This window comes from Diabrotica undecimpunctata, chromosome 7 (genome assembly GCF_040954645.1).
Source record: "Diabrotica undecimpunctata isolate CICGRU chromosome 7, icDiaUnde3, whole genome shotgun sequence".
Classification (NCBI taxonomy): Eukaryota; Metazoa; Arthropoda; class Insecta; order Coleoptera; family Chrysomelidae; genus Diabrotica; species Diabrotica undecimpunctata.
The window spans coordinates 153,001,581-153,029,295 of NC_092809.1; the positions used below are offsets into that span (position 1 = coordinate 153,001,581).

Sequence of the window (27,715 nt, forward strand, 5' to 3'; positions counted from 1 at the left end):
GAGCTCCATCTAACATTATGGAGCTTTCACAAATAAAGCGAAAATTGCCATGTTTATATCCCATTTTTGACAGAAGACGGAACTTTAAAAAGAAGAATGCGAAGAATTGCTAAATGTAGAGTTTCTAAATTTATAGTACGGTAAAGAATGCAACGCAGGAGATGTTTAGTCGGAGTGTTACAATGATGTTGATGGGGTGGCGGTACTGGCTGGGGTAAAAGATGGCTAATGGCTAATGAAAGGACGAATAATTAAAGACAAGTGTGCTGGATAAATTATAAAAAGATGGAAAAATCTGAGGGGAAACGCAAACTTGATCCAGTCTCATCAGCCCATAGTTGTCCACTGCTGAACATAGATCTCTTCGAAAAACTTTTAGATCTGTCTTGCGCGGTTTTAATCTAGTTGGTACATATCCTCTTTATGTCGTCAGTTTATCTCATGAGTGCTCTTCCCGGGTTTCGTCCAGCCACTTTATATCGATAAACATGGAAAAGAAAACTAGCACCTGGTTGAAATGTTTACAAAGTATGTTTGTCTCTCTGTTTACTACCTCCTAAATTTTCCACCGTATTCTCCTCAACGGGTGGAAGTTTTTATAATGTTGATAGAAATCCCACATATAATACACTATTGGTTGGATCTTTTTAAGATTGTACATACATGTAGGTTAAAAAAAAATAAAATAATATTTTAAGAATATTTTAATGTATACATTAAATTGAAGTAATAAGCTCAGAATGAACTCGTAAAGTACGGAGGAACAGATCTGACCAAACAACTATTAAGACTAATCAAAATAATAATAGAACAACAAAGAATACTACAAGAATGGAGATCAAGCATCCTACCGCTCTTCAAAAGGCGTGATAACTCGGACCCAGAAAATTGCAGAGGATTAATTTGTTAAACACAACACCAAAATTATCAATTAAAGTGATAAAAAATAAACTAAATGAAATTATAGCAACAGCAGAAGAACAACGCAGTTTTAGATCGCGAAGATCAAGCATCGATGCTATATTTATAATGAAGCAAGTACAAAAGAAATCGTTAGAATACAACAAACCGGCATATTCATAATTCGTAGACCTTACGAAGGCATTTGGCAAGGTTTAATATATAATATGGCTCAACAAAAAATTAGATTGATTACATCTTATCCAAAGAAAAGAACATAGTACTAGACGTTACAGTCATAAACATGATTTCCGTAGGAAGTGATCACAGAATTGTTAGAGCCAAAATCAAAATTAACGCCACAACAGACAGACAAAAATTTAAACCATCTAAAAAAGAGATAGATACAAAACTTCTTAAAGAATGCAAAGAGCAATACATAAACCAGCTAAAAAGAAGTGACATATCACAGCTAAAGGGTTTGCAACTAGACGAATTAAACGATAAAATAACAACAGAACTACTAGAAGCAGGCCTGAAGATTGCTAATAAACAAAAGCGAAAACAACAAAAAATTAGCACTAAATCACAAGATATGCTAAAAAAACGACGACAACTCCTGAATGATAACAAAAGAAATCAGTGGAGTTTACCGAACTGAACAAAACCATAAGAAAACAGATAAAGGAAGATTTAAAGAAATACCAAGAAGATCGCATTAAGAAAATCATAGAGAAGAACAAAAGTTTAAAAACAATGAAGACAAATATAGGAAAATGAAAACTAATCATGCTTAAAGCTGAGAACAATGAAGAAAGAGATCTAGGAGAAATAGTAAAAATCACAGAAAGATTACACATATACAAAGACCTATAAAGTTCTAAAAATGACCCACCATTATCATCTTTTAAACAGAATCTCTCGAGGAAAATACAAAATGTTGGCTCAGAGATATTACCAGAAATAACTGAAGATGAAATCGAAAAATCCATAAACGACATGAAAAGAAATAAAGCGGCCGGTGAGGACAAAATACTGGCGGAACTGCTAAAAGAAGGGGGAGACACGATAAAATAAATGCTAAAAATACTGTTCAACAAATGTCTGTTTGAAGGTAAAATACCTAAACAATGGAGAAATGCCAACATAGTCTTAATACATAAGGAAGGAGACCGAACAGACCTAAACAACTACCGTCCTATTTCCCTTTTGTCACAACTATACAAAACCTTCACAAGAATAATAAACAACCGACCGACTAACCTATAAACTTGATAACTACCAACCAGTGGAACAGGCCGGATTCAGGAAAGGATACAGCACAATCGACCATCTACATGCGCTTAAAATCTTAATTGAGAAAACCAATGAATACAACCTTCCGCTGTACTTAGCATTCGTAGATTATGAAAAGGCTTTCGACAGCATTGAACACTGGGCGGTGGAAGAAGCTCTGGTCAATAGTAGCATAAATTCAAGATACCGACAATTGATACATGATATTTACCAAAACGCAACCATGACCGTAATTCTGGACGACAAATTAATAACGGATAATATAAAAGTTAAACGAGGAGTCCGACAAGGCGATAAATTTCACCTAAACTGTTTACCTTGACCCTCGAAGATATAATAAAATCAACAGATTGGGAAAACAGAGGAATATGTATTAACGGAAAGTACCTAAATCACCTTAGATATGCGGATGATATACTCCTGATCTCCTCGGAACGACAAGAACTAGAATTAATGCTGAATGAACTTCATGAAAAATCACTGCAAAAAGGCCTAAAAATTAACTTCAACAAAACAAAAGTAATGACAAACACGGAAGACCAAGAGGCAATAAAAATACAAACAGAAAAAATAAAACAGGTAAATGAGTATATCTATCTAGGACAAGCAATCAGAGCTAACAGAGAAAATCAAACAGCCAAAATATCGAGACGAGTAAGAATGGGATGGGCAGCGTTCGGCAAACTTTCTTACGTTCTAAAAAATCAAACAATCCCTCTATACTTACGAAGCAAGGTATATAACTCCTGTATAATACCGGTGCTCACCTACGGAGCACAGACATGGACATTCACACAGGCCAATTTGGACAGGATAAGGAAGGCACAAAGAGCGATGGAGAGACAAATGTTGGGTATATCACTTAAAGATAGAAAACGTAACCAGTGGATCAGAACCAGAACAAAGACAGTAGACGCGATAGAACAAGCAGCAAAACTGAAATAGAAATGGGCTGGACACAATGAACGTAAGAGGTTAGTCTTTGTATGTGGGTATATTTTATTTTATAAAAACCCTTAAAAGGGCAACATTAAAAGCACGAACGTTTTTGGAACAACTGTTCCATCATCAGGTTAAAATACAGGTTACCATGCCTGAGCCACCAAAATATTTGGGTAAAAACCCTTTAAAATGAAATGTGTTACCAAAGATTGTACATGATGTTGATAATATTATATGATGTTTAATATTTTAATTAGATTTTACTTCAGGTAACATACACCCATGCTTAAGTGAGTTCCAGTGTCCGGAGAGTAAACCTCTTCAAACGGACTTCGGCTGGCAACGTTCGTGCTTTTAATGTTGCCCTTTTAAGGGTTTTTATAAAATAAAATATACCCACATACAAAGACTAACCTCTTTTGTTATACGTGGTATACAGCCAGCTACAGGAATTATTTTCCTTGTGGATAATGAACGTCTTCAAGACGGACGATGGAAAAATGCCATCGGAAAGTGGCGTCCATACAATGCAAATAGATCAAGAGGCAGACCACAGATGAGGTGGAAAGATGACATCAGGAAACAAGGAGGTCCCACATGGCCTCCAGATATATATATATATATATATATATATATATATATATATATATATATATATATATATATATATATATAAATATATATATATATATATATATATATATATATATATATATATATATATATAAGAAGATATCCACTTACTGTACCTCTAAGAATAATCAAAACGATCGAAAATATCTAAGGAAACAACACCAGGTAGCCGAACATCGAACCACCAAACGACAGGTAAATTATCTGAGTCTCTCTACTGTGTAACCTGATCATGGATGAGGTATATGAGGTGAATAATAAAAAAAGTACTAAAAACGTACCAAATGGTACAAAAACACCTTAAAATAATCTGTTATGCAGACGTCGTAATACTTACTCTCTCAAAGAGAAGATGATTTACAACATATGCTGCACCAATAAATGTAAATTTCCCCCTCCCCCCCAAAAAATTCATGGTTATAATAACAATTTTACTAACGAGCTGGCAGGTCAGATAATAGAACAAGTTATGGAGTTTAAGTATCTAGACATTACACTCTTTAGTCACGGAAAGCTCGAAACAGAAGTGGATAGAGCAAACAGAGCCGCAAGTTGCCTGAATGAAACATTATGGAGAATTATGGTAAAAACAAGACCTGGCACATAGAGAACAAAAAGAATGTTAGAAACAGCAGAGATGACCACTCTTAGAAAAATTGATGGTAAGTCAACAACATAAATGGAGAATTTCTGAACAACTTGAGATTTGCAGACAACATATTCCTTATTGCAGACCGGGTAGATCATGCCTGCCTGCTTATTCAAGACCTTCAGAGCTCGTGAACGGAGCTAAACAGGAGAATAGGCCTGCCATGGACGGCTTACGGAAAACTGAGAGAAGTCTTTAGATAAGATATTCCCATGTGCTTGAAAAGGAAGGTCTTTGATCAATGTGTACTCCCAGTTCTAACTTATGGAGCAGAAACATTGACCCTTACCAAAAAAGTAATCAATAAAATACAAGTGGCACAGAGAGCGATGGAAAGGTCAATGCTGAATATATCCCTCAGAGACAGAGTATCAAATACAATAATTAGAAGAAAAACTGGAGTTACTGACGCAGTTCAAAGGATTACAACATTGAAATCGAACTGGGCGGGGCATGTTGCCAGATTAAAAGATGGAAGGTGGACGAAGAAAATTCTGGAATGGAGAGCTAGACACGATGCTTATCGTAATCGAGGAAGTCCTCCAACAAGGTGGTCAGATGACATTCAGTACAACTGGATTCAGGGTGCTCAAGATAGAATGCATTGGAATTATTTACGGGAGGCCTATGTCCAGCAGTGGACTCAAAACGGCTGATGATGATGATGAAGACACCATGGGACAGAGCTAAAAATACAGATATACGACATAGATACAAGGTGAAGAACATCAAGGACTGGATAAAAATTAGAAGAGTAGAATGGTATAAATAGAGTTGAAAAGATGGCTAGAGACGACTTTCCAATACGAAGACCATCAGTAAGAAGACCACGAAAACGATGAAATGACAAGTTACTGGAGAAATATATAAACCTTTTGGGTAGTATCGATTTTTAAAAGGTATTTGACACTATTGTTCAGTATTGGACACTGGGCTTAAACAATAATAAAGATATTAAACCATAAACGATATCCAAGTAAAAGACGGATTTATTTTATTATAGTTAAAATAAAAAATAGTTCCCTTTCAGATTGCATGTAATATTTTTAAAACATAGATATATTTAGCACATTCTTCTTTAAACTAAAGTTAATAAACGAAAAAGAGTAGCAGTTAAAGCACCTTAATTTTTTTTAGTAACAGATGTATAATATATATCTATGTAATATTATACCTAGATGATGAGAAGTGGTGTCGCGAATAAGACGCTCTACTAAAGATCTGCAAAATAACTTGAAACTGCAAACAGTCCAGTTAGCAGCTAGCACAGTATCTTTGTTAGGGGTGCCAGAGTATAAAGGAAAGCTGGTAAAGAGAATACTGATAGTCTTGCTAGTGTTACTTTTACGAGACCAGTTCCATTCTGCAGTATCTAAAAAGTTGCATCGTGGAAAATCTCCAAAATGGAACAAGGAACGTATTGTAACCTATTGGGGAAATATTCGAAACCAACGACAAGCAAAAAGATTATTACCATACTCTGCCCCCTACACCAATATACATTAATGCTTCAGCAAACTGACCTTAGACTAACCATAGATGTTTCCACTGCTTACTCAGATATCATCTCCGTAAAATGAGCAAAGCATAGGTACAGAAAACTGCAGAATCATCAAAATTCTTGGAAAATAGGTAAAATATAGTGACCACAAGCGTAGTCAACGAACAAGTCAACAATGCACATGTTTGAGATGTTAGGCAATATAAAATTACTAAAGTAGACTTCGGAAAAATCAATTTCAAAGCATGGTCGCTTTGAGCACGAAAATATTAATGTATCACTAAAATGTTTTAAATATATTATGCAAAATGTTTCATAGTTAGCTTTGGCTTATAATTTTGTTAGTTTTTTCATTTTCTATACAAAAATAAATAGAAAATAAGTAAAATATTTTTATTGGTAGTAATAAGTATGCTCGTGTTGTACTAGTTTATTTGAAGATTCTGATTGATTGATAAAACTACTAACTTGCAATGAGTAATGGATAATAACACGAGCTTAGTTTCGAATCCGCTGGAGTTTCAACAAGCGATAAAAATTTTCAAAATCTATTCGTTCGTTGAAATCAGGTTGTTAAGAGAATCTTTTAAAAACATAAAAATATACAGGGTATTTCATTAAAAATAAAAATTGTAGACTATACCAGACTTGCGTGGATCACCCTGTACATTTAAATTTATGTTTAAAAAGCGCACATTTAAATTTAAAAGTTAACGTGCCCCAGATTTTTTATTATTTTCTATAATAAGGACACAGACAATTTTATTCCATAAGTGGTTTCCACACTGTATATATATATATATATACTGTCATAACCTAGGCAGCTGAGACAATGTGCGGGAATAATAAAGACGAAGAGAAGCTAAGAATAATAGAAAGAAAGATTCTCAGAAGAATTCTTGGACCAAAAAAATCCAAGACGGATATTTTAGACCAATATTTAACACTGACTTAAATGCCAGATAAATGGAGAAAACATATAAGTCAGACGTATTGTCATAAAGTTGTAGTTGTAAAGTCAGACGTATAAAGTTGTAGTCAGACATAAAAAGGCTCAAAGATTGAAATGGCTCGAGCATGTACTAGGACGAAAAGAAGATAAATTAATACAAATACAAGACCTAGAAGGAAATAAAAGTGCAGATGGGAAGACCAGATCACAGAGGATATCAACAGAATGAAGATACTTAACCAGAGAACAAAAATAGAAATTAAAAAGCAATGAAGCTTAATTACCAATCGGGGGAAATCACACAACAATCTGTGAAGGGAGACGGCAGAAAAAAAAGAACACAAAGAAAAGGCGTATTTGATCTCCCACGACAGAAAATAAAGATTTACACATGAATGAGAACTGAATCAAAATAACCAAAGGGTAGTATTAATAACGTTTCCTGTGATTGGTTTACAGTAGCTAAAAAAGAAATTTTCAAAGCAAAGATTACGAACACTAAGAGCACCAATAAAAAAACTGAGCCGTGTAGTTAATAGATTAGTGAAAAACGTTATAGCATACTGGAAATAGAATTGGATAACAAACAAAATAAACCGAAAATATGAGAATTGCAACAAAGATGTACCTAATGCCTCTGAAGATGACGTCGGCTAAGCAGAATGAATAGGAAAAGAAAACAGAAAATAAAACAGAGCATCGACGAAAAACATAATAAGATTTTATGGAAAAGACAGAAAGGAAACTACATAGTACGGATCAGATATAAAACTTGGACGTTAAATCTCTATTTAAAGAAGAAGAAGTATTTTAAATTCAGTTTAGCAAATCTATCGCAGAAGTAAAAAATATTAGAGAGAATATCATTGAAAAATATTATCAGCGTAATCATAAATGTAGATAATATGTATATTACAATTTGATGATCATAAAAAATAAAAGAACGACAAAATTCATAAAAAAAGAGTAAAAAATGATATAGATAGGTACAGAAAGCATTGATCCATGTAGGTCACTGTATTTTCACCTAATACATCATTTTGGAAATAGGTAAGCATTGAATATTATCGAAAATGCTAACTTACTGATTTCACATAGGTTAAATTATAAAAACCTTAACATTTTAGCAGATTATACTATTTGAAAGAGATTAAAAAGAAGAATAGTGTTTCAGGATATCAAAATTGAAAAATAACAAGAATTAGGTATAGTAACCTAAATATAACGTAAGTATTCAAAAATAAAAGTGGAGATACACAAAGAATTAGTAGATGAAATAATATAGAATGGAAAAAACAAAGCGCTTGAAGTTATTCTACTACGAAGAGCACAAAGGGTTGCACTAAAAATAATTACACATCCCCTCACTTTAGCCAAAAAATAAAATATGCCCCACATACAAAAACATACGAGCATTAAATTATAACAAATACAAAAAAAACATATACAACAACACAGAAACCTGTTAGATTGAAAGTATTGAAGTACTTAGTAGGTATGAATTATATTCTGTTAGAACTAAACGACTAATAACGATTGAATGAATTTCTTTATAACGTAGATATTCTTCGAACTCAACTTTTGTTGTCTCTGTATCAGCAGCCATCAGACTAAAAACGATGCACTTGAATTTGCAATGTTTATGCACAAGTATTTGAGCCTTCGGAGACGTAAAAATGTGGTTTTAAAATTTTTGGTGGAATATTTTAGTAACAAATCCCGAAACCCAATGTCAACTGTCCAATAACAAAATAGGTATCTACCTTAGCATATTATCCAGAAAGTGAATAAAATGAAAAAGAACTTAATAAAGTAATAAGTGGTCTATTAAACACATCTAATTTTACATATACAGGGAAATCAGAAGTGTAAGCAATAGTTTTGGAACAACTTGGAAATTAGTAGTTAGTAACTTACATAGCTCCTTCGGTATGAATACAGCAAACTACTTAACACAATGTCCAGTCTACACTATTCACTGAAATAGATTAATACCTAAAATTTACAGGCATTCAACAACACTTTTTTATGACGGTTTTTTATTAAAGTTGTATTCGCTATAGTTCGTGTTTTTGTGTTTGTCGGAACTTGTACTTGGAAGAACTTCACACACTAAACGATATGACCTATCATGTTCACAAACAATACAGGCTCGTAGAATGCAACTAAACGGACTCTTTGATTTTGTACAATAACATTCGCGAAATGTCAAATTCAAACAAAAACGCACACGAGACACAGACAGTCAAAAAAGAGGTAGCCAAACACGTAGGTTAGTGTTAAAATCGGTCGGTTGGATGTAAAAACCATTGCAAAATACTCTGGCTGTGTGTAGCAGTAAAAACGTGGTCTCGTTTTTTGCTCAGTCTCAGCTCGTGCCGGTTTTTTACAACGAAAAACCCATACACTACCCCGAGAACCCGCCAACTTGACTAACACTGAAATACAGTTTAAACGCCGCTTGGAAGCCTTCGAGCACAATCGGCGACATTCGATGTAAGGGTACGCCTACTAGATGCGTTGAAACAATGCCTCAAGTGCGATAGAAGAAAAGGCGTGTGCGGGTGGGAAAGAGAGGGGTGCAAACATTGTTTTTTGGATTGGATTTGATTTATTTGCTGTATTTGCAAGGAGTGACTTCCACTTGCAGCGACGGAAAGAAAAGAATTGAAATTATATTAAAATATATTACTAGTTTTTCAACGTCTATGTAGAAACAGGTACTTACATACATTAGGCCGAATTTAATTCCTCCAAAATGTTTGAGAAATTTGGGTTAAAATATTCAAATAAAAATTTGGTTCATTGTTAGAAAGATTTGAAATGTTAAGTAGATGAGTATCTTCTGTTTCAGTGGACGTTTCCAATAATATCCCGTAGTCGTCAAATCTCTTTTGACTTAAATGCTGTTAGTTTGAAAATTTTATTTGTTGATTTTAGCCATTTGGTAGACATGGTATACTTCTGTACAGTGCGTTTATACTTCTTGGTAGTCTTCCTCCGTCCCTGTTTCCTCAAATCTTATTTAACACCGTCGATGCAGAGAAGACAAGATTTTCCTTGATAGAGTTTATTAACCTATCTTATTTGTGGCATTCGTTCTATGTGGTCTTCTCATATTCGCCTGGATACTTTTATCTCTTTTACCAGGTCAGATACTCCTACGTCTTCCGATACCCAGTTGCCACTCCTCTCGATTCATCCATAAGTCTGTTTTCATGTCTCTGTCTTTCATTTGTCTATTGATGCCTTCTCTCCAAACTAAAGCGGGGTCTTCCTCTTTTTTTTTACCGTGAGGGGTCCACATTACGACATGTTTTGGGAAACGTTCTTCAGACATTCTATGTACATGACCGTACCATCTGAGTTGTTGGGTACCAATATCGTCTACTATTGTATGTTTTACTTTCATAATTTCTCTTATTCTGTTGTTCGTTACTCTTTCTAGTCTAGATTTTCCAGCTGAACGTCTACAGAAATCCATTTCCGTTGCCTCCAGTTTTCTCTTGTATCTTTCCTTTATTTGTCATACTTCACTACTGTAGGTAATTATACTTTTAATGATTGAATTTTATATCTTGTGCTTGTTATTATTGGAGATTGATTGATTTCAAAGGATACTATAGAGAAGAGAAATTGCTTTTCTTGCTTGGTTGTTTTTCTTCTCGATTGTGTCGTCTACGTTGCCTTCTTTTGTGATGATCATACCTAAATACTTATATTCCACAAGGAAACAAAGTTCCTGTATTTGGCTGTATACCATATATTAAAAAATTTTTGAATAAAATCCTTTATAAAAAGGTATATAAAAAACCCAGTTGGGCTATGTTGCATTGACAAAACGTTTTCGGAATAAATATTCCATCATCAGTGTCAAGTTAATACATGGATGTAGCCACTAAATATGTGGGTAAAAACCCTTTAAAAATTATTAAATAAGATTTGATCTACATTATGTCTAATTTACAGTTAAGATGTTAAAGTTACCGTTGGATTGGTAACAGGGCGACATATGACTCTACATTAGTTGCGAGTCCTGAGACGGTATGTCTACGAGGACTTTGTCAAAGCAACTGACAAAGTAGACTAGTTGCTTTGACAAAGTCCTCGTAGACATACCGTCTCAGGACTCGCAACTAATGTAGAGTCATATGTCGCCCTGTTACCAATCCAACGGTAACTTTAACATCTTAACTGTAAATTAGACATAATGTAGATCAAATATTATTTAATAATTTTTAAAGGGTTTTTACCCACATATTTAGTGGCTACATCCATGTATTAACTTGACACTGATGATGGAATATTTATTCCGAAAACGTTTTGTCAATGCAACATAGCCCAACTGGGTTTTTTATATACCTTTTTATAAAGGATTTTATTCAAATACTTATATGTGTTGCAATATTTGACAACTTCTCCATCTTCCAATATGAGGTCCTGTTATTTCCCGCCGATACACATATACTCGGTTTTTTGGATATTGATTTCAAGTCCCCATTTGTTATACTCCTCGATTAATTTTCGACTCATATACTCAATATCTTCATAATCTTGTGCTATCACTAGTTGATCATCTGCAAATGGCAAAGTGTATACCTATGCTATTATTGTTAATCGGCATTCCCATATTTCTACATTTGCGCTTCCACAGTTTTAGAGCCTGTTCTAGATAAATTTTAAATAATGTCGGGGAGAGACAGCAGCCCAGCTTAAGGCCTTTATTTATTTGGAATCCACTTGACAGATTATTTCCAACCTTTACCTTTGAGTTAGCATTAGCGTACAGTTCCTTCGTCGCATTTATTAAATTCATGCTTATGTTTGTTTTCTCTAACGCTTCCCATAATTTAAAATATGATACGCTATCATAAGCCTTTCGTAGGTCTACATACAATAAATGTACTTCTTGATTAACGGCTATTTTTTTTTTTTTCAATAATCTATGTGATGCAAAACAAACGGTCAACAGTAGATCTACCTGCCTTAAATCCTGCCTGTTCCTCAGCCTCTAAGTCTTTATATTTGCTTTCTATTCTGTTTTTAATTACTTTTCCGTATATTCTACTGACCGAGTTTGTCACGGCAATGCCTCTGTAATTGTCACATTCATCCCTTCTGCCTTTTTTGTGTGTAGTGGATATGAATTATGTCTTCCACTCCTCTGGGGTTGCCGTTCCATTGATGCAGTTTTGGAAAAGTTTGGCTAAACTTGTATATAGTTTCGTTGTACAGTGTTTAATTAACTCTGCAGAAATGTTTCCTGGATCCGGTGCTTTGTTATTTTTTAGAGATCTACACACATCTTCCACTTCTTTCGTTGTTTATCATGTTACACTTTTGTTGCCATGCTTCATTTTTCTTCCGACATATCATTTTCCGTACTTTAGCTTGAGACTCCTTGTATATTATTTTATCTTTATATTTTATCTGTTATATTCTTTGTATTTAAGAATTTTTTATTGAAGTCTTCTTTGATTCTGGATTTGGTATGAAATGGCTTCTGTTGCTGCCTACTGGAGACACCTTTTTATGTGAGTATAATGTTCTTCATTATTATTAAATTGTTTCCAAATTTTCCAACTTTTGATTTAATCTATTTCTATATTAGGTTATACCTCTTCTGTATTACTTTCTCCCTTTCATTTCCTTTTTTTTTCTTCATTAGGTTTATTTGCTCCAAATGTGATCTTAGCTTTTAATAAGTGATGATCGCTTCCACAGGTAGCTCCTCTCAATACTCTTACATCTTGTACAATCATATTTGTCTTTTGTCGTATGATTGGGTAGTCTATGATTGATTTTAACCCTCTCGTATTTTGCGTCCATGTGTATTTGTGTGTGTCTCTGTTGTTGAAAAAATCCATTTGCAATTTTCATTTCATTATGTTCGCATAATAATCCTAGTCTGGTACCATTATCATTTACATGGTAATCTCCGAATTGACCTATAACTGCGTTGTGGGTTTTTTTTTTAGTTCTGCTGTTTAACTCTCCCTAGATGATAATTTCTCTAGATGTGCCGACTTTTGCAACCTCTAAATTCAGTTTCTCAAAAAAATCGTTTTTAATGTTTACTGGTGCGTCATCATTTACTACATATACATTCAGTAAGGTTCATTTTTTTCAGTCTCTCGTTTATGGCCTCCCAAGTAGTAATGTATTTCCTTAGCTTCTTACGTATTAATATGGCAACACCTTGTTGAGCTCTTTTCTCCTTTGGTACTCCGCTGTAGAAGTGATCATATTCTCCGATGTTTTCTGATCCTTGGCTCTTTCGTTTTGTTTCGGTGATTACTGTGATGTTCAATTTCAGCTTACTCATTTAATACATTATTTCATTTATTTTAGGTCTAAAACCTTGCACGTTCCAACTTCCGAAATTCATACTCCTTTTTCGTAGCGTACGTCGTCGTTTGTTGATCGATTCATTCCGAGGCGTTTAACTGGGTTTTTTAACATTTTTTTTTTTTATGAGTAACGGGGAGTTAGCCCGATACCTCAACCCCCGATTTGGAGGGCCAGGTTTTAATTTTGGAATTTTTCTTCTCCTAGACAATTTGCTTTCACTGCAGCTTGAGAGCATCATCTACCCTTCGTCTGTAATCCTAGGCAAGGAGCCCTTACAGGGTGCTATTAACCAGGCCAGTTGAACCCTGGTTTTTTTTTAGAGGTGTTACTCCTCTATTCCTCCTCTTTTATCCTTTTTAAAGTTTTTAAATATTGGAATATAGGACGTAGCTGTAAAAGTAGTCCAGAGATGGAAGCCCCAAGGAAACAGAACAAGAGGAAGGCCCCGTAAAAGATGGATAGACGACGTAGAGAGGGATCTTAAAACCATGAACATCAGGCAGTGGCGAAGGAAAGTATCCGACAGGGCAGAATGGAAGAACATTGTTAAGCAGGCTAAGACTCACAAAGGGTTGTAGCGCCATTAGAAGAAGAAGAAGAAGGACGTAGACTATTAATGATAGAAAGTCGACGAAGTGTGTTCAGAACATTGGGATTCCTTACAACATTCTTTAGCGGTAAACCCTTTAAGGAGCATAAATCGAATAGAGATAGAATTTTTGATACAGCAAAATCTACCTTTGCAATTTATAGCAAACGGCGATAGACAGACCATTTGCAAAGGTTTTTTTTTGAACAAAACATTGTAAAAAAATAGAAACGATCAGGAAAATAGGCTTAATAAGCAATATCTAGTAAGAACATATTTTGCTATGGATAGCATAATACAGCTATGTTTTGCCGTTTCTGTTTTATTTTCGGAAAAACCACATTGTTCTCTGATAACTGGTAAATTATGAGAAGGCGTTTGACTCCATAGAAATTTGGACAATCCTTAATGACTTAAGTACAAATAGAGTTGATGGCCAATATACAAAAATCATTAAGTATATATATATGACAATGCAACATCGCAAGGATAAAACAAAAAAAAAAGATAAAACTGCAGAGAGGGGTCAGACATGGAGATTCTATCTCGACCAAGCTGTTTACTATAATAAAGGAATCATGATGTTTGGTAAAAACCTGAACTATCTGAAATATACCGATGATTTATGGACAATAATAATATAGAAAAGGTTGAGTGGTATATATACTTATATACTGGACAAAAAATCGAACTATCAAAGCTTATCCTAAGGGCTGATTTAAATAGATGTTTCTTAGCATGGGAGCATTTGGAAGAATACAAACAGTATTTAAATCAAATTTGCCAAATACATTAAAGGCAAAAACTTTCAATTAGTATGCATTGCCGGTTCTAACAGATGCCAATCGATCAAGTCCAGCGATCGTAACTCCAATGAAGAAATAAGAAGACGATCAAAAGTAACAGATGTAATGGAAAAGATTGCCATGTTATAATAGAACTGGGCAGGAAACATAGGAAGAATGGAAGATAACCGTTGTACGAAGCGAATTGTTGAAAGGCGACCAAGAGCAAATAGGAAAAGTAAAGGCAGACCTCAAACCAGATGTGGAGGCTCCTAAGGGAGTCTTTTATCCGACGATGAATGAAAAAGTAGCCAGCCAAGTTACCAAGTTTCATTTTTTGTGTCTGATGTCGTCTGAAGACACTAATTGAGGCCTTCTGTTTCATGTATGATGCCAAGACGGAAAGCTTACTGTTGCCTATGGAGTTCTGTATAGTATATTGGCATTGCCCCTATAATTCCTAGATAGGGTAACCGCTATACTTTTTCCAACTTGGCATATTTCGTGATTTGTTGATCCAATGTAGCAGTAGTATTATCAAAGGCAATATACCATATATAAAGCATATCTTATTACTTGATCCAGTCAGAATATTATAATTTGTTCTTTGTTTATATGAATTCTTATGGTTAGCACAATATACTGTAGATTTATTTGTACATTCAGGATAATATACAAATATTTATTTGACTCAAAATGATAGTAAATTTTACATAATACATCTTCATAAAGATTGGTTTTTTGTTTTATTTGATGTACTAATTTTTCTTGTAAACTATTAGACTTAAACTGTGTCAAGAAATTTAGCAGCTGTAGAATGTCGGCCCTGTCGACGTTTCCATACTTAAACCTAAAAGATTAAACCTTAATCCAAAAAGGCCTATTCCCCGTATTTATAGCGATAACGAAAAATTACCATCCCGTTTAACCAACATGTTCTCTATTGTTGTCAATATGATCTCTAGCGGACGGTAAAGAAATCATAAAGATCATAAAGAAAATACCGTCCGGTCCACCCGTCAATCAAAATCCTACTGTCAGAAATGTTCGCGCCAACCCCTGCGACAATCCCCGCAGCAATCCCTACGCTGGCCCCCACGCCAACATTTACCCAAGCCACGTCACCATCGACAGTGTAAATGACCTTTCCTCTATTCCCAGCATTAGTAATGCATTAATCTTTTTCACAAGACTTATATTATTTATAAGTTTATCTATAATTGTATTGCATCGTTTCATGCTTCTACTTAATATTTAACATCTATTTTAAGGGAAAATTAAAATATAAATAAAACAGCAGCCGTTAGCTATTAGTAGATATGTTTTTAAAAAATGGTACAATGGTTATTATCAAAAAAATTATTATTTGACTTTTAGGACAGACTCGATTCTGCGAGTCATGGGGTTCACGAGACGAGCCAAATCGTCTGGTATAATAACTCTAAACCAGTTTTGTATAATGGCTTCCATCACTTCTCTCTTGTTACTTGGGTTTCAGCTTGATACTAACACTTTCAGCCTTGATCATAAATTTTCTATTGGATTTAGATCGGGACTATTTCCAGGCCAGCAGGACAGTAACGTCATGGTTTCTCAACCAGTTCATGGAAGTCTTAGCCGTATGACAAGGCGCTGCATCCTGCTAGAAGATGCATTGTTGGGCATCCCCTTCAAACAAATCTCTGATAGTTGGCAGCAGCTTGATTTGCAGTATCTCTTCCAGATTTTTTTTTACATTAATATTGGCCGTTATTACAGCTAAACGTCCAAGTCCATTAGTGATCATACAAGCGTATACCATGCTTCACAGTGGCCGTAGTACACTGGGGCAAAAGGTCTTCCCCGGTCGGTGGTAAACAAACTTCACTCGGTCACTCCCAGAGACCGAGATTCTAGTTTCATTACTCCATATTACCTTACTCCGTGGTTTTTCTGTCCACCCTCTGTAAATCAAAGACCAATCAATACGTTTTGCCTCTGTTTTTATTCAGGAACGGCTTCTTTTGAGGAGTTCGTGCTCGCAATCCATTTTCACACAACTTTCTTATGATAGTGCGGTCCGATATTTGTAAGCCAGTTGATTTGAAAATAGCATTCATTTCTTTTGCGGATCTGCGACGACCTTCTTAAGAAAGTCGGCGTATTCTACGCTCATCGCATTGACTAATTTTCGGTTTTCTGTCTGTTCTTTTTGCTGATTTTGTCATTCCAGTGTTGTGATAAGGTTTACAAACTTTCATTACACCTGATTTTGTGACGCCACCGCACAATTTGTTTGCTATTTCTTAATGTGTGCAACCTTCTTCTCGAAGGATAATTGCTTTGGCTCTCTTTCCTTGCGGCCAGTCAACACGTTTTGGGTTTCTTGGTGCCATTTTCGTTGAATCGATACTGATGTATGTTTCTATTCCTCTATTCGCAAATCTTGAATTTTTAGCGTTTCGCTTGAATCTGTTTCCATATTTTATTAAATAATTATGTAAATATAGGTATATATAGTGAAAAATTCATATTATATTAAGCAGAAATGTAAAACAATAAAATAAAAATGTAATTGTACTGTTAAACTATATAAATAACGATCATGAGACGAGTGTTACTGGGAAACGATAATTTTTGTAAAGTTTTTCCATTTTTGTCCACTAGTTTATATATATATATAAGACATGTCTACTGAAGTTGGTATTAAAACCACATTTCCTTTTCCAGATGCTAATTTAGCACATGCCAATTTAGTTATAAAGAATTAATTTAAAGTGCCTTAAATGATAAAAAGATAATTAATTCTGGTAATTTGTAAATTAATATTTGAAAATCTAAAACACGTGAATATTGATGACGATAATAAAAATGCTTTAGTTTTTAAAATCATTTTTTAAAGAATTATGAATAATGCAGTTTTAAGACAATAATATGCATTTATTGAACAACCATTAAGTATTGGATCCAATTAAGTGTATGATATAATCTCAGGAATGCCCTAATGAACCTGCCACTACGATTATATGAAAGGTTGATAACATCATATTTCATGTTTAAATCAAAGAATATGTTATGCTTGATTTCTTTGCAACTGGCTTGCAAATGCAAATCTTCCCTAATCAGCAAACAGCAGGTAAAGTAATCAAACTGAAATCACTAAAAATAATATCCTCTGCTGTTGAAATGTAGTATTCAATATTATTTTACGAACAGAAGTGGACAAATTCGAACGTAGTTATAAGGATCGTATTGTTTTCTAATGCTCCTTTGTCCGATTCTTCTCGATCGACGATGGTAAATAAATGGTTAAAGTGTGGAGTAAAAATTAGTGTTATTGACAGCTGATAATTATTACACTCTAGTTGTTGGTTAGGAAACTTTCTATAATAGACTGCGCTCAAATGAGCTTAAATCCCCAATGTATAATTTCACAAATAAATTACGCCACTACATCCGTACTAAGGAGAAAAGATAGAAGAGGAGGAGGACACATTCCAATCTAGCCAGACAAAGAATCTAACACAGAAGGAAGTGTTAGAAATCCATAATTTGTAAGTAAATCAGTAAGTTTTTTATTTATGCACATTTCTTAAATAAATACGATGTATCCTCTTTACTATTAGGTTTATTTAAACTATAGATCTTCCCTTTTTGATTCTCCAACACTGACCAATGATTTTCATATCTGTTAGATATATATAATCCATGGGTTTATATTGTTATTTCTATGTGATCAGGGTGGACTCTTGTTCAATCTTCTTCTTCTTAACATGCCATACACCAAAGTGCGTAGGCGACTATCTCATTACTAGAATTCTGTTCTTGGCGGCGTGACACAGCTCACCTGTATTGTGTATTCCTGTCCATTCTTTAATATTCCTTAACCAGGATAATTGTTTGCGGTCGGCTCCTCTCCTACCTTCGATCTTCCCTTGTAGGATTAACTGTGGTATTTCATATTTTGCTCCTCTCAATATGTGCCCAAGATAACCAATCTTGCGTTTTTTAATTAATTCAAAGAGTTCTATTTCCACGCCGGCTCTCTTAAGGACGTCATCGTTTCGAACTCTATCCACCCAAGGTATGCGCATCATTCTTCTCAATGACCACATTTCAAATGCTTCAAGTTTGTTGATAGATGTTTTTTTCAAAGTCCACGTTTCCATGCCATAAAGCAAGATGGACCATATGTAGCACTTGACCATTCTGTAGCGTATTTCGAAATTTAGGTTTTGATTACATAGGAGCGGTCTGAATTTTACAAAAGCTTGTCTTGCCATTTGTATTCGGGTTTTTATCTCTTGTTGTGGATCCGATTGGTCATTGATTGTGGTGCCAAGGTATTTAAAAGTTTTCACGCGTTTTATGCGATCGTCACCTATGCATTTTATCGGGTTTTCTGGAGGGTTTCTGCTAATGACCATATATTTCGTTTTCAAAATGTTGATTTTGAGGCCACATTTTTTACCTATGCTATTCACCCTATCAAGTAATAACTGCTGATCTTCCAAATTATCAGTTATAATCACTGTGTCGTCCGCATAGCGTAGGTTGCTAATTGGTATGCCGTTCACCTTAATGCCTAATTCCGTGTCTTCTAATGCTTCCGCAAATATATTTTCAACATATAAATTAGAAAGCATCGAAGAGAGTATGCAGCCTTGGCGGACACCTTTCCGGATTTCAAATTCATCCGAATATTAGTCTTGATCAATCCTCACCTTTGCCATTTGGTTCCAGTATAGATTCTGAATAATTCTGATCTCCTTCTGGTCAATGTTGGCCCTATGTAGTAGTTCCATCATGATATCATGTTTAACATTGTCAAATGCCTTCTCGTAGTCGATGAAGGTGAGGTAGACATCTTTTCGTTAATCTAAACAGTTTTGTATTAAGGTGTTCAAACATAAAATTGCCTCTTTTGTTCCTAGTCCTCCCTTAAAACCGAATTGTGTTGACCCGCTAAGTTCTTCTAGTATCTTGTACATTCCTGAGTGTAATATCCTAAGGAAGAGTTTCAGCAAGTGACTCATTAAACTGATTAAGCGGTGTTCATTGCATTTTGTGGCATTAGCTGTTTTTGGGATCATCACAAAGGATGACTGCAGCCATTCTCGCGGAATGTAACCAGTATCCTAAATTCTATTGAACAGCTTTACCAAGATTTCGATATTCTCCTCGTCTAGTAGTTTTATTGCTTCTATATTAATTTCATCTGGACCTGTTGCTTTATGCATCCTTTTAGTTCTAACTGCATATTCCATTTCACTTCGCATTATTGATGGCCCTGATAAGTTTTCGGAAGGAAGTTTGCGCGTTGGTTGTGTTGGTCTTTCCTCATTAAAAAGTCTTTCTGCGTATTCTTTCCACGCCATTGCTATCTCCTCTTCTGACTCTATGTATTCGTTTCTGTCGTTCCGTATTCTTGTTCTGTGGTGGCTTTTGTGTATATTCGATATTTCTTTGATCTTCTTATGTAGTCCAAAACTATCTCCTTTTTCCTGCAATTGTTCTATTTCGTTGCACCTTTCCACCATCCAACGTTCTTTTGCTTTTTTAATTTTCTGGCAAATTTCTTTGTGTATCTGTTTGTATTTGTCTTGATTACGTTGTTGTTTATGTTGCCTTCGCTTTTCCATTAGATCCATAATTTCGTCCGTCATCCATTCGTTATGCTTTCTCTTTCTGATCTGTGTTTTAACTTCCCTGTTTACTGCCAGAATCGTTCCTTTAATATCATTGACCATCTCTTCGATATCATCACTATATCATCACTTGTTCAATCACAAATTATTAATCCCTTAATTTGTAATCTCACATTAATCTTAACTTCTTAACCTTTTATTGTTTCACCGTGTATAATTAAAATATTGTGAAACATATCGAGTAATATTTTAATAATTAGAGTCCATTCAACCCGCAAACCTGCACTTAATAAATTGCCGAATAATATATTTTTCCAATTGAACTTCCTAAGTGTTGCAATAACGGCCTAGATTAAATTGCATTGTATGCTCATAGTTCAAAGTTTGTTAGTATAATAGAAGCATTAACTTTTGTGCTGAGGTTTGTGCAACTCTCCTGTGCGTGTTGTTTTGCTTCGGAAAATGAGTAACCAGTCATCTCCTTTATTTGGTCCGACCATCGTACTGGAGATCTTCCTCTGGATATTTTACCTGCTACGTTACCTTTAACTATCATTCGCTCCATGCCTTCTCTTCTTCTAGTTATATGTTCAAAATATACATATACATTACAGAATCCAAATTGTAAATACAATACATTTTGAAGACGGCTATCGCCGTATTCCCGTTCTCCTCCGCCAATCCTACCGTTCCTCCTCCAAACCTCTCGATTCCATCGCTCTTCTAATTCCTTAATTCCATGAGCGTCGAGATCTACCTCTTTTTCTTATTCCAGGGGGCTTCCATCTGTGAAGTTTTTGGGGCCAACGTTCAAACCATTTTAAACCCCTTCTTTCTATTCTGTCAATGACCGTTTCTGTAGCAATCATGTTATTTCTTGTAGATTCATTGGTCTTCCTTTCCAGCCTTGATGTTCTAGCACTTCTTCTCAAATAATCCATTTCAACTGCCAACAATCTTCTCTTCAGGTCTGCATTAATTATCCATACTTCAGAGCCATAACAAAGAACTGATTCAACCATGGTTTGCCTATTCGTTTTCTGTTCCTTTTGGAAATGTTGTGATCCCACCTTAAGGAGTTCAGACATCCTACAATTTTACGTCCCTAATTAATTCGGTGTTTAATTTCGGTTTCTCCCAAGCCGTTCTTATCAATGAGTGCACCTAAATATGTAAATTTTTCCACTTGTTTGATTTCCACGTCCTCGTCTATCAACACTTCAAACCTTGCATGTGAATTGATAACTAAATCTTTTATTTTCTTCATGCTGACTTGTAACCTCCATTTTACATATTCTCTGTATAGACGCTTTATCATAAATTCTAGATCATAAGAATCTTGAGCTAGGATGACTTGGTCATCCGCAAAGTTCAGGAAGAACAGTACGTCCTTCCCCTATGGGGATTCCCATTCCCTGGCAGTGGTTTTTCCAATTTTGGAGGGCTGCCTCAATATATAAATTAAACAGTAGGGGTGATGTGTAACATTGGTAAAAACACATCTCCTGGCCCAGATGGCATCCACAGAAGATGCCTCAAAAATCTTCCACAGAATATAATCCCGTTGCTCACGAACATTATCAATGCATCACTATCACTGAGCTACTTTCCTATTCCCTGGAAAGTAGCCAGTACAGTCATGATCCCCAAAAATGGGAAAACCATCACCAACCCTGAATCGTATAGATTTATTTCACTTTTGAGCACCCTAGGTAAAGTCTACAAGAGGATCCTCAAGGAGAGACTCGTAGAATTCCTAGACGCTCACTTCCAAATTCCAGATTACCAATTCGGATTCAGGGCTGGACATTCCACACAAAATGCATTGGTAGAAGGAACAACCTTCATCTCTCAATCAATTAACGAAAGGAAACACGTTATAGGCATATTCCTAGACGTCCAGAATGCATTCGATCAGGTCTGGCACACAGACCTGATTGAAAAGCTCCACCTTGCTGGACTGCCCACACCTTTCGTTAAACTAATAAATTCTTATCTCTCTCTCTCTCAGCGATCAAAATCGCTGACCATTTATCCACTCCATTTAGTCCACAAGCTGGAGTACCCCAGGGCTCAATACTTGCACCAGTTCTCTACACAGTTTACAACAGTGACAACCCCCGTCCACAGCAAGGATCAGAGTCTCTTCTCGTGTTCGCTGATGATACGGCCATCCTCACCTCTGGTGCTCACAGGGAGTGTGCACAGCAACGATCTGTATTCGAACGGTCTCAGCACTATCTGGACAGAGTCATGAAATGGTGCAACAAATGGAGGGTCACTATAAACCCCTCCAAAACCCAAGCAATCTTATTCAAATCTCCTTATTGTCAGGACGTCCGGGGCCGGATATCGCTTTTAGGAGAAGACCTCATCTTCAGGACCTCGGTTCTCTACTTGGGAGTTCGCTTTACAAGGACTCTCAACTGGAAGGCTGACGTCCAAGAAACCTTAGATAGGATGAGGCAGAGGTTTAACCTCCTGAAAGTGCTGTCCGGTAAACTGGGCGGGACATCTTCAAAAACTTTGTTACACACATACAAGACCTTCGTCAGACCGATAGTCGAGTACAAGGCTTGCATCCACATCTCCCTTAAGGCACATCAACTAAACGCCATCACGGCCACCGAACGTCGTATCTTACGATACTGCATGAGGAAGGACTGGTCGTATCCATCAGCCCACATATACGCAAAATCCAATATAACACCAATAAAGGACAGAATCCTAACCCTCAGCAGGAAGTATGTTCTAAGAACCATAGCCGGCTCGAACAACAGAGCCAAACGAACATTAAAGACGCCTTGCAATCATAGAGGGCAAATACTCACCAGGCTTCCCTTAAAGAAAGTTCCATTTCCTCCAGCTAAACTTCTCCACAACACTGGACACGAACTTCCTGATGAGTATTTAGATATACTAGAATCATTCCCCATCCGCTGATAAAGAGCCGTTCCTAAAAACTTGGCTGGTAACCCCTGAACTGGCATGCTTGGCAGCACCCACTCCTTCGTGTGCGCTTCTGGATCTTCTCAGATCACACACATATAACCACCTTCAGCTACCCCCCTGCTTCTTAGTAGTCCACTACTTCCACTTCCACATGCACCACGGATCACGCGATTGTCGTTTACCACACCCCCACTACTCCTAGAAAAAAAAAACGGAGTATCCCATTCCTTGAAGAGGCTCAGGCCTAAACAAGGTTAAAACGATCTTGTCATGTTTAAGGTGACATACTGCATCCTTGTCTTAGTCTTTTAGTCACTTTTATTGGCTCTGATAGTCTATTTTCGATTTTTAGGTAAGTAGTGTTATCCCTGTATACTTCTGTGATTATTCCTAAAAGGTATGGACCAAGGCCGAGTTGGTGTAAAGCTTGCCACAATTTAAGTCTTGGAACATGACACAGAATGATATGATACAGAAAGGCGTATGTTCAAAATATCTCAGTAGGTATATTTTGGTTGATAGTTGTGATAAGACTATTTTTTATGTTAAGTTTTGCTAGAATTGGAATGTGTATAGATTGACAAAGTTCTTCAATGTTATTATCAACAGCCCACAATCCTTCGTTCTTTTTTTTTTATGTGGTTTAAAGCATTGGTCCAGTTATCTTTCGTTACGCTTTTTGAGGAACCTAATAAAAGTTTTTTGACATACTTTGATTTAAAAGTTGTATTTTGTCTGGCCTTTCCACTTTTTACTTGTGCCCATGTTAACCATATTAGGTTTAGTTGACAATGGTAAGGTGGCAAACGTAATACCGTTATTCCTTTTGTGTTTGCCATTTCGCCAATAACATATTTTTTATAGTACGATATATGTTGCCTTCAATTTGTTACAATTCCGTTTTAAGTATAGTTTGATACCACGGTAGTGTTTTGCGTTGGAGCCAGTCAATTAAATCTACTTTTTTCCATGAGACCATATGTCACTTTTGCACTAATTTTGAGTGATAGCTCCAGCTAGTGATTATTATTTGGTAGATAATTCAATACCTTAGAAAAGTAATCCTCAAAAACATCGGAGTTCATTTCTTCATGGTAATCTTAAGTGGAATTGGAAACGAACTCAACATAAACCATTCTCCACAAAACCAAGTTTGTTACCAATACCTTTCCTACGTGAGCATTTAAACCAGTAGAATATCCTTTCAAAAAGGCTTGTCGAGAACTTATATTTTTATGATTATATTATTAAGAATTTTTTATCTTCCCATACTTTCGGAACAGTATGATTTTTGTTTACAGTCTCTTCTGTATCGTTCAATATAGGTTTTTTCTTTGACTTTCATAGTAAAACCGATTTAGGAATATCCTTGTTTAAATAGAAAGAATGAACTTTTCTCCGAAAGACGTGTCTATGAAAGTCATCAATGTCATCCACACGTTGTCTGATCATTAAAATTTGTATGGCCGGTGGCCAATTTCACACTCCTTGACTGGGAGTTAAAGTAGCGCCGGGCATCACCCAAACTACGTGACAACATTCCAGGCATTCTTTTAGACAATGATAATACATTATATTCCCCTGCCCTATTGCTTCTAAGTCTCACAACCATTCTGCTCCAGGCTCACAAAGCCGGTCCAGAAATTTAGTGAGGCACCTAATCTTATGTTTAAATTCAGCTTAGTCGTTACTTTTTTCATTATTATAATGAAATTCAACGAATAAAAGGGTAAGTACTAAGATATACGGTACTTACGGTTAACAGAAACTGGCAGCTAAAAGAGTGACGGTCATTAATCGAAGTTGTACTATGTATCTTCTTCTTCTTTTTATATAGACATGACTCTGTCTGTTTTTCAATATGCCTCCAGTAAGTTGTCGTTCAATCGTTTTCGTGGTCTTCCTACTGATCGTCTTCCTATTGGGGAACCGTCTCTTGCTGTCTTTACTACTCTATTTGTTGTCATTCGACTTATATGATCGTTCCATTCTACTCTTCTATTTCTTACCCAGTTCTTGATGCTCTCCACCTTGCATCTACGTCATATATCTGTACTTCCAGCTCTGTCCCATAGTGTCTTACCATCAATTTTTCAAGTGTTTTCATCTCTACTGTTTCTAACATCCTTTTTGTCCTCTCTGTATCAGGTCTTGTTTCTGCCGCGTATGTCATTATTGGTCTGATGACTGTTTTGTAAATTCTGCCTTTCGTTTCTTTCCCGATATGTTTATTTCTCAATATTGTTTCATTTAGGCAGCCTGCGGCTTTGTTTGCTCTATTCACTTGATCTTCCACTTCGGTTTCGAGCTTTCCGTAGCTAGATAATGTGATGCCCAGATATTTAAACTCCATCACTTGTTCTATTATCTGACCTTCCAGCTCCAATTTACATCTCAGTAAATTTGCTGTTGTTACCATGAATTTTGTCTTTTTTATATCTATACTAGTGTCTGCAGTACATTATTAGAAACTAAAAAGTACATTATCTGCTTCGAATCGAAGCCTTCGATTGATCCAACAAGGATACTTATTTCATCCAAATGGTAACTCTAATCTCTAGCTTTTGATTAAATGTGACAATTATGTAATGCGGGTGACCTAGCTGGCTCATGGGTGAATGTTTCCATATGCAGTGCTGAATAATGTCGGTTCTATCAATAAATTCTAGAAGTAGAAAATCAAAATCTATTGTCATGGTCGCTTATTCCAAGCATAATGTAGTAATGTCCCAAGAATACCTCGTCAATCATTCGGAATCCCCGTTTCTTTCAGTTCCGTATGTTCAATACTAATATAATATTAATAAACATAACATTACATATGCCGATAAACTGACTAAGCCCAGAATTAGAGATTACGCCACAAAAATAAGTATTTTTGGTCTAAAAAAACCTATAACGAAAATTGTCAAAAAGATTTTTCACAATTTGAGTAGTTCTAGGTTAAAATCGAAACTAAGGTCAAATTATTTTTGAAAATAAAATAGTTCTAAGTATGTCTACAGCAATTAATCTTATCTTAAAAATATTTTCATCTTTATAGTATTTAATACTTTATAGTTATACTTTTTTAGTAATTGAACCAAATGCTTTTTAATTGCTACTAACAATTCTACGAAACAAAAACTTGTATAAATCATTCAGTTTCGTTTTATAAAACAAAAGAAACCCTTTAAATAAAGCCATTATTTGTAAATTTATCGCTTTAGCCCGGTATAGTACGAGGAAGAGTGCGACCTATCCCAAGCAAGTAGCAAGCAGTAAGTTGTAAGCAGCAAGAAGCAGTCGTTAATAGTGGCACAAGGAAGTGAACGCTATACAAAAACGTTCTATTTTGGGTTCTTATGTCGTTCTCGGCTGCGAACGGGCGGCATTTATGCCGTCGAAAAACATTCTCTAAAAACGCACTCCACTTTTGTAATCGTGTAAAAACGTACATATTTTAGGCGGCTGCATGATTTTGTCTCTTCGAGATTTGTTGGTGTAGGTCAGAAAGGAGAAATACTACGGATATAACGTATCGGTATTGATTTTATAGGTTAAATAGAAAAGAATAATTTTAAATAATACAACCACAATAATATTTAGTTCACTATTGATTTTTCATTCTTAAAATTTTTTAAACATTTGTCAATCTTTCACATACAGTTCAATATTGAAAATTGTTTTCGACTATTAAATTGCAAGCTGTTATCATTTTTTTAGGTTTTTTACAAAGTTAAACTGTTTTCCTGCAGAATCGGAAGGAAAGAAAACGATAAAGTAGTGGGGAGATTTGGAGAGGATGACCAAAACGATAACGGAGAACGTCTGATTGAATTATGCGAACTAAACAACCTAAAAATCACCAACGGATTATTCAGACATAAAAATATTCATAAATATACATGGACTCAAGAAACACGAAAGCTGAAATCGATAATAGACTACATAATAATCAAACAAGATACAACAATAAAGATCAAAGATGTGCGAGTCAGAAGGAGCAGAATGTGGAACGGACCATAAACCACTGACAGCAAAAATGAGCACTAATTGGAAACATAACAAGACCACCTCTACAGAAGAACCGTTGAACACTATAAGAGAAAAACAATACAATATAAAACTACTCCAAGAACAATCAATAAAATTACCAACAACGTCTAGACCAAAAATTAATAGAATTTAGATACGGCAACATCGAAGAAATATACGAGCATAAAAAAGGCGAGTATAAAACAAGTAGCATTCGAAGCTCATGGAGAAAAAGAATATATAACAAATAAACAGCACTATTATGAAATAGATGAACCAACAAAAAGAATAATTGAAGAAAAAAAGCAACTATACAGAAAGTAGCTGACTACAAACAACTATGAAGTTTATAAAGAATATAGAGAAAAAGATAGAGAAGTGAAAAAACAAATAACACCTCCTTTACATAGGAGGTACAAGAACTTCGGAGTCATGGAAAGTAATGAGAGGATTGAAACAAAACTCAAAAGAAAAAATTAAATTGGGAAATATACAGGACAAAGAATGGAAGAACTATTACA

At 35.4% G+C, this 27,715-nt stretch overlaps 1 protein-coding gene across 4 annotated transcripts in view; it reads right to left on the minus strand.

Moving 5' to 3' along the window:
- The window catches only part of LOC140446047 (zinc finger protein rotund-like), an 814,816-nt gene extending 805,483 nt beyond the window's left edge, over nt 1-9,333 (minus strand). For 2 of the 4 annotated variants that reach the window (XM_072538557.1, XM_072538559.1), the window contains exon 1: nt 8,791-9,331. The gene's annotated coding sequence lies outside the window, so the exon portion shown is untranslated. Of the gene's footprint in view, nt 1-8,790 lie in introns of all 4 variants that reach the window. The other 2 variants (XM_072538556.1, XM_072538560.1) reach the window with 2 other exon arrangements.
- Nucleotides 9,334-27,715: the final 18,382 nt, after the last annotated feature.